The following is a 10798-nucleotide window of genomic DNA, read 5'->3' on the forward strand; positions in this document are numbered from 1 at the left end:
CACCGCCCATTCTGTTTACCTCCTCATCTGTTCTTCCACTTCTCTCAATTATGCTTCCTAGATATTTGAAGCTCCACATCCCTCAAGTCTTCCATGGTCATCTTTATTCTGGCTCTGTTTCTTGTTATTAGCACATCACTCTTTTCTGCACTGAATTTCACTCCTGTTCTTCTAATTTCGTCATGCCAACTATCAAGCTGTTTCTGTACTTCTTCTTCCCTGTTTCCCCATATTACTAACAGGGCCTTTATCTCTTCCTCTCCTATCTTGTTCCCCACCTGTTGAATAATTGCATCCATTGTAATTATGAAGAGCAGTGGGGAAAGAGCACTTCCCTGTTCTAGTCCATTACTTATACTGAACGACTCTGTTCTTCCCACTGGTGTCTTCACACAGCTCTGGTTGGCCTTGTATGTGCTCTGCACTCTACACACTATCTCTTCCTTGACTAGTTTCTTTCGTAGAGCCTTCCAAATCTTTGTTCTGTCCATGCTATTGTATGCCTTTTCTATATCTAGGAATGCCATAATCAAATCATTTCCATGCTCGTAATGCCTTATGGTGAATATCAGATCTACTGTTGATCTGCCTCTTTTAAATCCATACTGTTCCTCTCTCATGTTCAGCTCTGTACTTCCCTTATTCTTTTCTCAAATATTTTCAGATACACCTTTGCTGAGTGGCACATTAGTGTTATTCCTCCAGTTATGTAATGCATGAGCTTCAAACTTCAAGCCCCCATGGTAACAGCAAGGAGGTTGCATTCTGCTGCAGCTTCTTTCAGAAGAACATGAACCATGCATGTCTGTTGTTTGGAGATGATCATTCAGGACTATCCCTTTGCATGCATTTTGCCATATGTGGAGGTTCAACTCTGAAACTGTACCCGGCTTAGCTGGCTTGCTGCTTTTTTTTTTGTCAGCAAGATAATTTGTCATGTTTCGACCGCAAATACATTACTTATTCTGTAGATTTCAACGAAAACAGGTAAAATACATTGTTTATTGTTCATTCTCGAAGTGAATACCATACATCACTGGGGGTTCACTGCTCTTATGTACTGTAGGGCCGATCATGCCTGCAAATAAGATAATGATCATTTTGAATTACCGTATTTACTCATGTGTAATATGCACTTTTTTCCAAAACGTTTGCCCCCCAAAAACTGTGGTGCGTATTATTCACGGAATAATTCAGACAGCCAACATGAAACCATGCAGGGTCATTCCACGATTCTGTGACACTTGCATTGATTTTTCATGTTTACGGAACCTTATCAGGTTATATATAGTTGTAAAGCTTCTATTCTGCAGTTTCTGAATATGGCAACAGTATTCCATTCAAGATGGCAACACTAATGTGCAATGCGGTTGAAGTAAGCTGATCACAAAATGAAGGAACGTTGTGATTTTTGTGGTATTTTGGATGAATGAAAAGATAAGGAAAATAAAATTTAATACTAGCCAAATAATATGACATATATGGAGCGTGTAAAGGCCTTAATGGAAGAAATCTTGTGCTGCTAACTGAACGTGCCTCTTATAAATGCTATGTTAGTCATGGAAAAAGTATATATTTTGAAGGTTTTTTTATAAAAAGTACAGAAAAAATTAGCAGAACCATGTATAAAATTTAAAGGCCATTTCCCACGTTTTTTCACTTTGTAATGTAATGTTTCTTGAGAGATCATATCGACATAAGGGGTTGCGACCTCGATGTTGGATTAAGATATCATTTGGTTGTAGAGTTTCAAATTTGATGGTCTGTTCAACCTTTAATTTCTTATATGATGTGAGTTCAAACCGGCGACACCAAGAAAGGAAATACTGTCGAAATTCGAGCATGCACCTCCAGTCACATGGGATGCATATCAGTGTTATTTGTTGGATAATAGAAAATAACTTCCTGAACACTGCAAAGCAAGGGTGGTTTGTGAATTTTACAGCAAGGGAAGCACAAATTAAAACAAGCATTATTATTATTATTAACTCTCCTTTATGAATTCTTCTATCACTAGATTGTAGAACCCATCTCCATTTTCATTTCAGTTTTCAGCTTCTTCTCAATTGCTGTCCTTGGGAATTTCTGCAGTAACTGTGAATTCGGTGAAGTGCTGAAAATGACACTAGCACTAGACACTGGAATTGTTGAAAACAATTAATACACGTAACTTGAAAGAAAACAGAAGATGACGAGGTGCTTTTCTTAATATGAAAGATAACTTCTTGTACTCCCTTCTAGATATATTCATCTGAGGAATAAGCGACACTTATTTCCCTTCTGAGACGAGCGAAGACAAAATGTTGACCATTAACTTAATATCAAAGGACAGAAAGTGTCTTCAGAAAAAAAATTTTGCGTTCTTTTTATCAACTAGTTGTAAAAACTTTCACTTCTCTTTTTGATTCCTGATCTCCAGTTTCCACTTTTTGACCTTGTTGCAAGTCTATTCTCCTAGTTTCAAATGCTGCCAGCAGATTTCCAGTGCGGATGAGAGTTTGGAACGCTTTAAGTAAATTGTTAATATCATCGAAACCTGAACTGCTCCACACACCCTCTTTATTTGAAGATAGAGCCTCTCAGATGACTGTCGCCTTGTAATGGAGGGGTCTTGAGTTTGATACCCAGTGGACACACATAGTGATTTGATTCGAACTTTCAACTGTAGGTCCAGTCCCGAATAGCCTATCTGTGTAAAAAGTGGTTCTTCAAAGTAAAACACATTTGAAAATAGGATGCAAAGTCAACAGTAGAGTTTTAATGTTCATCTGCAACCAAACTATTATTCCACATTGGTCTGGATTAAAATGAACACATTTTTTCTTCATTACACCCGGTAGAGTTTAAATTATAAAAGCTATTTCTTGAATGTGAATCTGGATTATACTGAGCATTATATATGATATATAATCTTTGTCACTTTTCCCCATTAAAAACCAGGGTGCACATTATGCACGCATAAATACAGCAGTCTATTTTTGTCTATTTCAGGACTTAGATTTGAGAATGGAACGAGCATCCTTTTTTGATAACACAACAAGCATCTGGTGACTCTGTGACCCATGCGACAGTGGTGTATCATTTGGGAGGAGGGACAGGAAATGGAACTCATTACCTCCCTCATCAATTATCCTAGAAATTATGTTGTAGACATGAAAATGTAGCATTGAGTAAGGGTTTGAGAATATTTTGTGGAGGCACGACCACATTTATTATTTCCATAAATATGTCATATAAAAATATTTACATTGTTTAATGTTTGTTGCATGTGCATGGTTATTTGATCTGCGGGGGAAAGGAAGGGAGGCCGGTTTGGCACCGCCACAGCCCTCATAAGCTATACAAAATTTTTGAGAACGATACTCTTTCTTTATTTTTTCTTGGTTCATAATGCATCATTAGTTTTAAGCATTGTTTTTATTTCTCGCAGTATGATGCTTTTTCTTCATATGCAAAATTTAAACTAACATTCTTTGAATTAACGAAGGAAATATACATAAATATGTACAGTCATGCAACCTTTTGGAGTTGAAACGACCATATTGATTTTCAAATGGGCTTGTTACAACCAAAGAAATTGTCCGTGACTGTACAAATGTACCATTTTGCAGTAGCTCATATGGTTAAATTTGAACATTATCATTTGTGACACTAACAAACTGACTTATGAGGAGTTCCGAACCCCTTTCCCCTCACAAAAAGCACTGGTTATAAGAAAGGTGTAAATTCTCATTTTAAATATCCGATGTGAAAGTGGCCTTTGTGTATGATTACCAGATGTCTCTAAAACATAACTTACATTTTGGTCTTGTATCATTCGTCCGAGAGGATTTTTTTGAAAAAAAAAAAAAAAACGTCAATATCGTATATTTTGAGCATCACATAATTTTCATTCAGAAAACTAGTCTTTCAGCTGGCTTGATTGATTTGTTCCATCCACTAAATCATACATAGTACAGTGGGATCCATGAATATTACCATGCAAATTGTCCATCACCATGTTCGTGCACTTTATTTGACCCATAAGAGCTTTAAGAATTTAAAAAAAACCTCAAAAACAAGCTATTGACAACTTCTCCACCAGCATACATAAAATCCATCGCTTAAAAAACACAGGATATAGCAGAAAAAATATTGAAAATGGTCAGAAAATTTGCAAGCATTAGAGTGGATCCCACTGTACAATAGGTACAATGATGATTTAGTGGATGCAACCAATCAATCGATATAGAAAATTCTAGAGAAAGTTATGTATCTACTCAGGGGATTTATTAATTGGCATATGTAAGATACTGGAAAGTGCATTAAAAAAACAACAGAAAAGGCTTCTAATTTATGATGCGAAATGCTGTGATCAATCATGTAATTATTGCTATTATTAAAAATGCATTATTTTTGGACACACACTTTGTTTGTTCTACATTTGTGAGAGTTTAGGAATCAATATTCATAATTACAAAGGTAATTAAGTAAATGTGTCTGTATATTATATTTGTACTTTTTTCATATTTTTATATCAATAAACTATCAATATTCATAATTACAAAGGTAATTAAGTAAACGTGTCTGTATATTATATTTGTACTTTTTTCATATTTTTATATCAATAAACTATTTCAATAATACTGTTTGTTTTATTTTCTGAATCAGGTTTACAAGTAAGTGGATGTCAAGTTTTCCCTTATATTAATATTGTTTATTTTTCATATAATCAGGGTGGTATTTGTAGGGGGGATGAGGGGGAATTTCCCCCTCTGGATACTTGACTATGACTAGACTAATACCCCGGTTAACTATTTCTGACCCTGTTGTGTAACAAAGGGAAATTCCAGTTGAAGTTGGAAAAGGTTGCTCAAGCGAAACAATAACATCTCGCTAGCCACTTGGAGGAAATTTTTATACATATTTCAGTAGATATATTATACATAATTCAGTAGCAATTTTGGAGGGAGGGACTTTTTATACATAATTAAATAGACATATTAAGAGGGTCCACACCAATGAGGATAGGGTGTGTCTTTTAATTCAGTATAGATTTTAGAGCGAGCACAGGAGGAGGAGGGACTTTTTATGTAGATTTCAGAAGAGAGATTAGAGGAAGGGACTTTTTACTGAATTCAGTAGAGATATTAGACAGAAGGACTTTGAATACATAATTCAGCATTGATTTTAAAGGGAGTTTGTATCCAGAATTCAGTATAGATTTTAGAGGAAGGGACTTATTTTACAGATTTCAGCAGACATACATATATTATCGAGAGGCACTTTGTTTACAGAATTCAGTAGACATATTATATGGAGGGACTTTGTATACATAATTCCAGAGATATTAGGTGAGCTTTTTATACAGAATTCAGTATATATATTAGAGGGACCACAGCATTGTGGGACTTTTAATACATAATTCCGTAGAGATATTATAGGGATGGTCTTTTCATACATAATTCAGTACTGATTTTAGAGGGAAGGAATTTTTATACAGAACTAAGTAGAAAGTTTTAGGAGGGACTCTTTTTTATTACAGAATGCAGTATAATTCTTAGAAGGGACTTTTTACTTTTAATACATAATTCAGTAGAGATATTAAAGGGGGAGACCTTTTTAACAGAATTCGGTAGTGATTTTAGAGCAAGGGACGTTATATACAAAATTCAGTAGGGATATTAGAAAGTCTACTGCATGGAGGATAGGGTGGGACTTTATACACAAGAATGAGGAGAGTGATGGACTTAGCACACTTATTTGAGAAGAGATAGGGAAAAGGAAGGAATTCAGTACAGATTTTAGAGGTAGGGACTTTGTTTACAGAATTCAGCAGACATATTATAGGGAGGGACTTTGTATACATAATTCCATAGAGATATAGAGGGAGGATCTTTTATACATAATTCAGTAGCAATTTTGGACGAAGGGATTTCATATATATATAATTCAGTACACACATTCGAGGGTCCACACCTTGAGGAGGAGGAGGGACTTTTTATGTAGAATTCAGAAGAGATATTTAAGGGATGGACTTTTTATATACAGAATTGAGTAAAGATATTAGAGAGAGGGACTTTGGATACAGAATTTAGCATAGATTTTAGAGGGAGGAACTTTGTATACAGAATTGAGTAGAGATTTTGTTTACAGAATTTGGTAGACATATTATAGAGAGTGACTTTGTATCCAGAATTCAGTATAAATTTTAGAGGAAGGGACTTTGTACAGAAATTTTTTAAGATGGGTGTTAAAAGGTCAAAATGAAAAAAATAATGTTGTACATATTGTTAGAAGTTAGAATATGGAAGCTGGACTAACTATTTGCAATACCATTTCTGCACTATTATTTCATAAAAACTCATGTCCTGTGGTTCTTCACTTTTTCAAAAAAGTATTTATAAATTTAGACAAAAAAATCAAATTTTTATATTTTGATTTTAGTTGAATAGGGTTTCCCTAAGTATGTTCCTTTACTCCTTTGCAGCAGGATTTTGGCCTGCTGGTATAGCTTTTGCTGCGTAGTTTTTTTTGGTGTTAGATTTTCATTGTTATTGAAGTGGATACAGTGGGCATTTCCAAGGGGGGGGGGGTGTTCACAGGGCTCAAAACTCTTCCTTTTGGTCCAACATTGATAAAAGAAAGTCGAAAACAGGAAAAATAGCAAAATGAGGGCACACTACTAAAAAAAAGTATTGTATATGAACCTTCAACCCATTTAAAAATCTCGGGCACGCCACTGAGCAGATAAATTATCTTCTTTGCCATTCTTGTTCACATACACATTTTTCATTTGTTCAGAACCAAAGCAAGTTATTTCCTTAATAGTTTAAATGATAGAGGCTCTAGATGGCAGGATGTTTGGGTAATGCTTTTACATTCTACACCAGCAGCTATGAGAATTTACGAAATATACTGCAGTCACTTTCCGTCAGTTACACATATTGAAACAAATAAAGTGAAGTTGCTTGGTGCAGTGGTATCGTTGTTGTGTTGCAATCAAGGGGTCCTGGGTTCGATGCACATAGTGGTTCAGATCCCATTTTAAACTGTAGCTCCAGTGTTGATTAGCGTTTCTGGGCATAACTTGGACTTGAAAGAACAATTCAATTCAATTAAAGTTTTCAAATAAAAGATTTTTTATTTATAATAGTTTGAAAATTGCACTATTTTCCTTGCAGAAAGTTTTTATCAAATAGTGTCTTTCTTTGTGAGCTTGTAACACAAAGAAATCAACACGAGGGGGAAAAAATATTTTTGTAGCTGATTTTGTAATTTGAAGGTGACAATTTATGAGATAAAATGATCCTGCAGTATTCAGTCATCTGAAAATACTGTTTTGTGCAAGGCCTACTGTGAAAGTGGGGAGCCGGGAAGCAACCAATTCAGTGTGATAAGAAATGCAGCAGCCAGTAGAATGAAGTACAGGCATCAAGAACCACCTCCACTCGATGTCGTTACTTTTGGCACAACCGCATATTCTCCACTCCCCACTTACCTTGCCAGCATGTAGAGTGCCTGCCCTAAGAGAAGAAATAACCTATAGTTTGTAAATCTTTATCTTTGTGCCATCAAAACCTTTGCAGAATTTTAGTGTTAATATGGCTATATTAAACAAATAACTCATACTCATACAAACAAGCAGAAATAAAATACCCTGACTTTTCCAGGTTTTCCAGGACAAAATTTACATTTTTCCCTGACAATTATAAACCAAATTGAAATAAGAAAGTCATACAGATCCAGGTATGTATTGTATTAAGTACCCATATTAGCTTCCAAGAAATTTACTTCATTTACTTATGATTTGCATTCACACTGAAAATTGTGAATTTTGAAAATTATTACAATTCACAAGCTAGGAATGGATTTCAGGATTTTTTATATGCAGACAGTTTTCAATAAAATATGTGATAATTTTTAAAATTACAACTAAATGAGATTAGAGTGAAGTGTGATTGATGAAAAAAGAAGTTTTGTAATTTATCAATCTCCTTATCCCTTCTCGTTCCGCTGAGGTTTGGAACCCTCTGCTTGCAAGAACCATGAGTGCAGACTTATTTTCTTGATGCATAAACCTACTTCTTTTTTATCTATGAAGCAAACAACTTAACTCTTGCACATGAGTGAAACAATTGATTCGTAGAAAACAAACTGCCATATTTGCTTCATTATCAATGGGACGTCTCACAGTATATCCACTTTAAATACAGTAAAACTGATTACACGCAGTTATACCATTATAGTTGGCGAAAAGGGTATATAGGGACATATTAAAAATTTAATGCGAGCAATTTATAGAAGGAGAATCTACCTCCTTGTACAGGTGCCTGATTGAGCTAATCAAATATTAAAACAGGAACACGCTATTGATAACAGCTTCCAAAATTTATACATGAGGGGAATCCAGAAAAAAGTTTCAATGACGACGCTAGTGGTTGGAGCACGACATGTACAGTAAACCCTCATTAACACGAATATCAAGGGACCGAAAAATCAAGAGTTCCTGTTAAAAAAAAATTCATGCTAACCGGGGACTCAAATTTTATTGTTGCAATACAGCTCTTTCTACACATTAACCATTTACAATACGTATTATGTATAGAAAACACTACTACAGTACTTAACTTTAAAAAAAAGTGCTCGCAGATCATTTTCTGTGAAAAATTCCAGTATATTGCTCTGTTGCAGACGGGAACGCAAATGCCTGGTAACTTCACAGCAAACTGTACTCATAGCTTCAGTAAAACTAGCGGTCAATTCAGATGTTGCAGCAAAATGTTCTAAAGTGTCCAATAGAATAGAAAAACACATCTGAACACACAACTGAATTTGTTGGTTAAATATGTATAAGCTCATTGTTGACGCGATTGTCGAGCAATTGCACCTAAGTTTTAATCTTGATGTTACTCGTACTGGCTATGTTTTAAAGAATAGAAAACACATTTGAACACATTGTTGATCTGAATCTGTTGGTTACAATACTGTATAAGTTGATTGTTGACAAGATGAGCAGAGGAACGACAGAGGAACAACAGAAAAAAAATATGAAAAACTTTGAAAGTTCGTGTTAAATGAGATCTAATGATGCTATGGACTAAAAAACAGTTCGTAATTCGTGGCAACCGAAATTCGCGTTAACCGATAAAACTTTCTATAAGATATAATATAATCCCTACCGGGACCAACATTTCGTTCATGTTAACTAAGTGTTCGTCTTAAGCGAGTTTGTGTTAACGAGGGTTTACTGTATATGTAGGCACGAAAAAGTGGCTGTAATTCTGATGGATTCGCAGTGCAACTGTTTTAGGTACGTGTGGTAATCAGATTGTTGCATGCTCAGAATCCAGCATACAGCCACCAGCAATTGTATGCGATGTACAAGTCGGACATCGTGAGCGATAGTATGGTCAAACGATGGTGCAGACAATTCATGGAAGGCCAATTCAATGTACATGACCCCATACACCTGAGAACATGTCGGCTCTTTTGCATCACATCATGAGATATCTTGGCCCACAGTCCCGGCTTTGCATGTACCGAGTTTCATATTATTGTTCAGCTGAAGAGGTTTGGCAGGGTTTTGACAGTTACACTGTAGTACAAATAGTTCCTGTCTTTTCTGCGAGACACAGATGCCATGGCATACAAAATTTAATGCCATGCTACAACAACTGCCAGAACAACGATAGTGATTATGCCGAAAATTAGGTTAGTAGTCACTCCAACTAATGCAATAAATTAGTACTCATATTCTTCTTTATTTATGCCTAACTGGTAGGGACTTTGATTTTTCGTTATGTTTGGTGTTATTCTTTCATATTTTTTTTTTTTTTTACTATTCGATGTTATTTTCCCCAAAATTCATATTTTTGTGAAATCACAGACAAAAAAGGAATATCGAATGTGTGGGGAAAGTACGTTCAAGAGCTCTACCAGAAAGAGAATCGCCCAGACAGTCTGAATGTAGAAAATGAAGACGACGTGCCTGATGATGAGAAAGGATACTATATCCTGAATGAAGAATTTGAGCAAGCACTTAAAGAAATGAGGAATGGGAAAGCAACAGGCACTGATGAAATTTCTGTTGAAATTATCAAATTCCTGGGAGATGGAAAAAGAGAAATACTGCACTTATGCAATGAAATCTATGAGAAAGGGGATTGGCCACAAGATTTCACGGAGACTGTTTTGGTACCTCTGCAGAAGAAAAGCAATGACAGAAAATGTTCTGAGTACAGGACAATCAGCTTATCTCACTCGGCAACAATTCTTCTAAGAATTCTGAACAGACGCCTATACTCGAAGGTCAGTGGCGAGTTAGAGGAAGAACAGTTTGGTTTCAGGAAACGAAGAGGTACAAGGGATGCAATTGGTTTACCGAGGACCATTGGGGAAAGATATTTAGAGAAAGGAAAGGAGGTGTTTGTAGTATTTGTAGACCTGGAGAAACTTTTGATAGAGTGAATTGGGTTAAACTTTCAGAAATTCTGAAGAAAATTGGTGTAGATTGGAAAGAGAGAAGACTTCTAAGCAACTTATACATGAATCAACGAGTTAAAGGGAGAACAGGAGACGAAATGACAGAAGGCTGTGAAACTGGAAGAGGAGTACGATAGGCATCAACCCTACTATATACAATATTACATCCATTATCATTATTAATAAAGACAGCTAGGTAGAGGGGTACAGGCATTAAAACACACACAATTTTTCATTCATATATTATTATGTGCTAAAATAAAATATGCAGTACCACTCAATATAATTCCTCATTTAAACACAATAAGCGAGTTGCTTATCTGTTTTCACACTT

At 35.5% G+C, this 10798-nt stretch overlaps 1 protein-coding gene across 1 annotated transcript in view; it reads left to right on the forward strand.

Annotated features, from left to right (window-relative positions):
* Positions 1-4560, forward strand: part of LOC145981747 (phospholipid scramblase 2-like) — a 62155-nt gene extending 57595 nt beyond the window's left edge. Inside the window, exon 6 of the mRNA XM_083115153.1 lies at positions 2992-4560. The gene's annotated coding sequence lies outside the window, so the exon portion shown is untranslated. The remainder of the gene's footprint in view (positions 1-2991) is intronic.
* Positions 4561-10798: the final 6238 nt, after the last annotated feature.

Source organism: Lepisma saccharinum, chromosome 30, assembly GCF_977018435.1.
Source record: "Lepisma saccharinum chromosome 30, izLepSacc3.1, whole genome shotgun sequence".
Taxonomy (NCBI): domain Eukaryota; kingdom Metazoa; phylum Arthropoda; class Insecta; order Zygentoma; family Lepismatidae; genus Lepisma; species Lepisma saccharinum.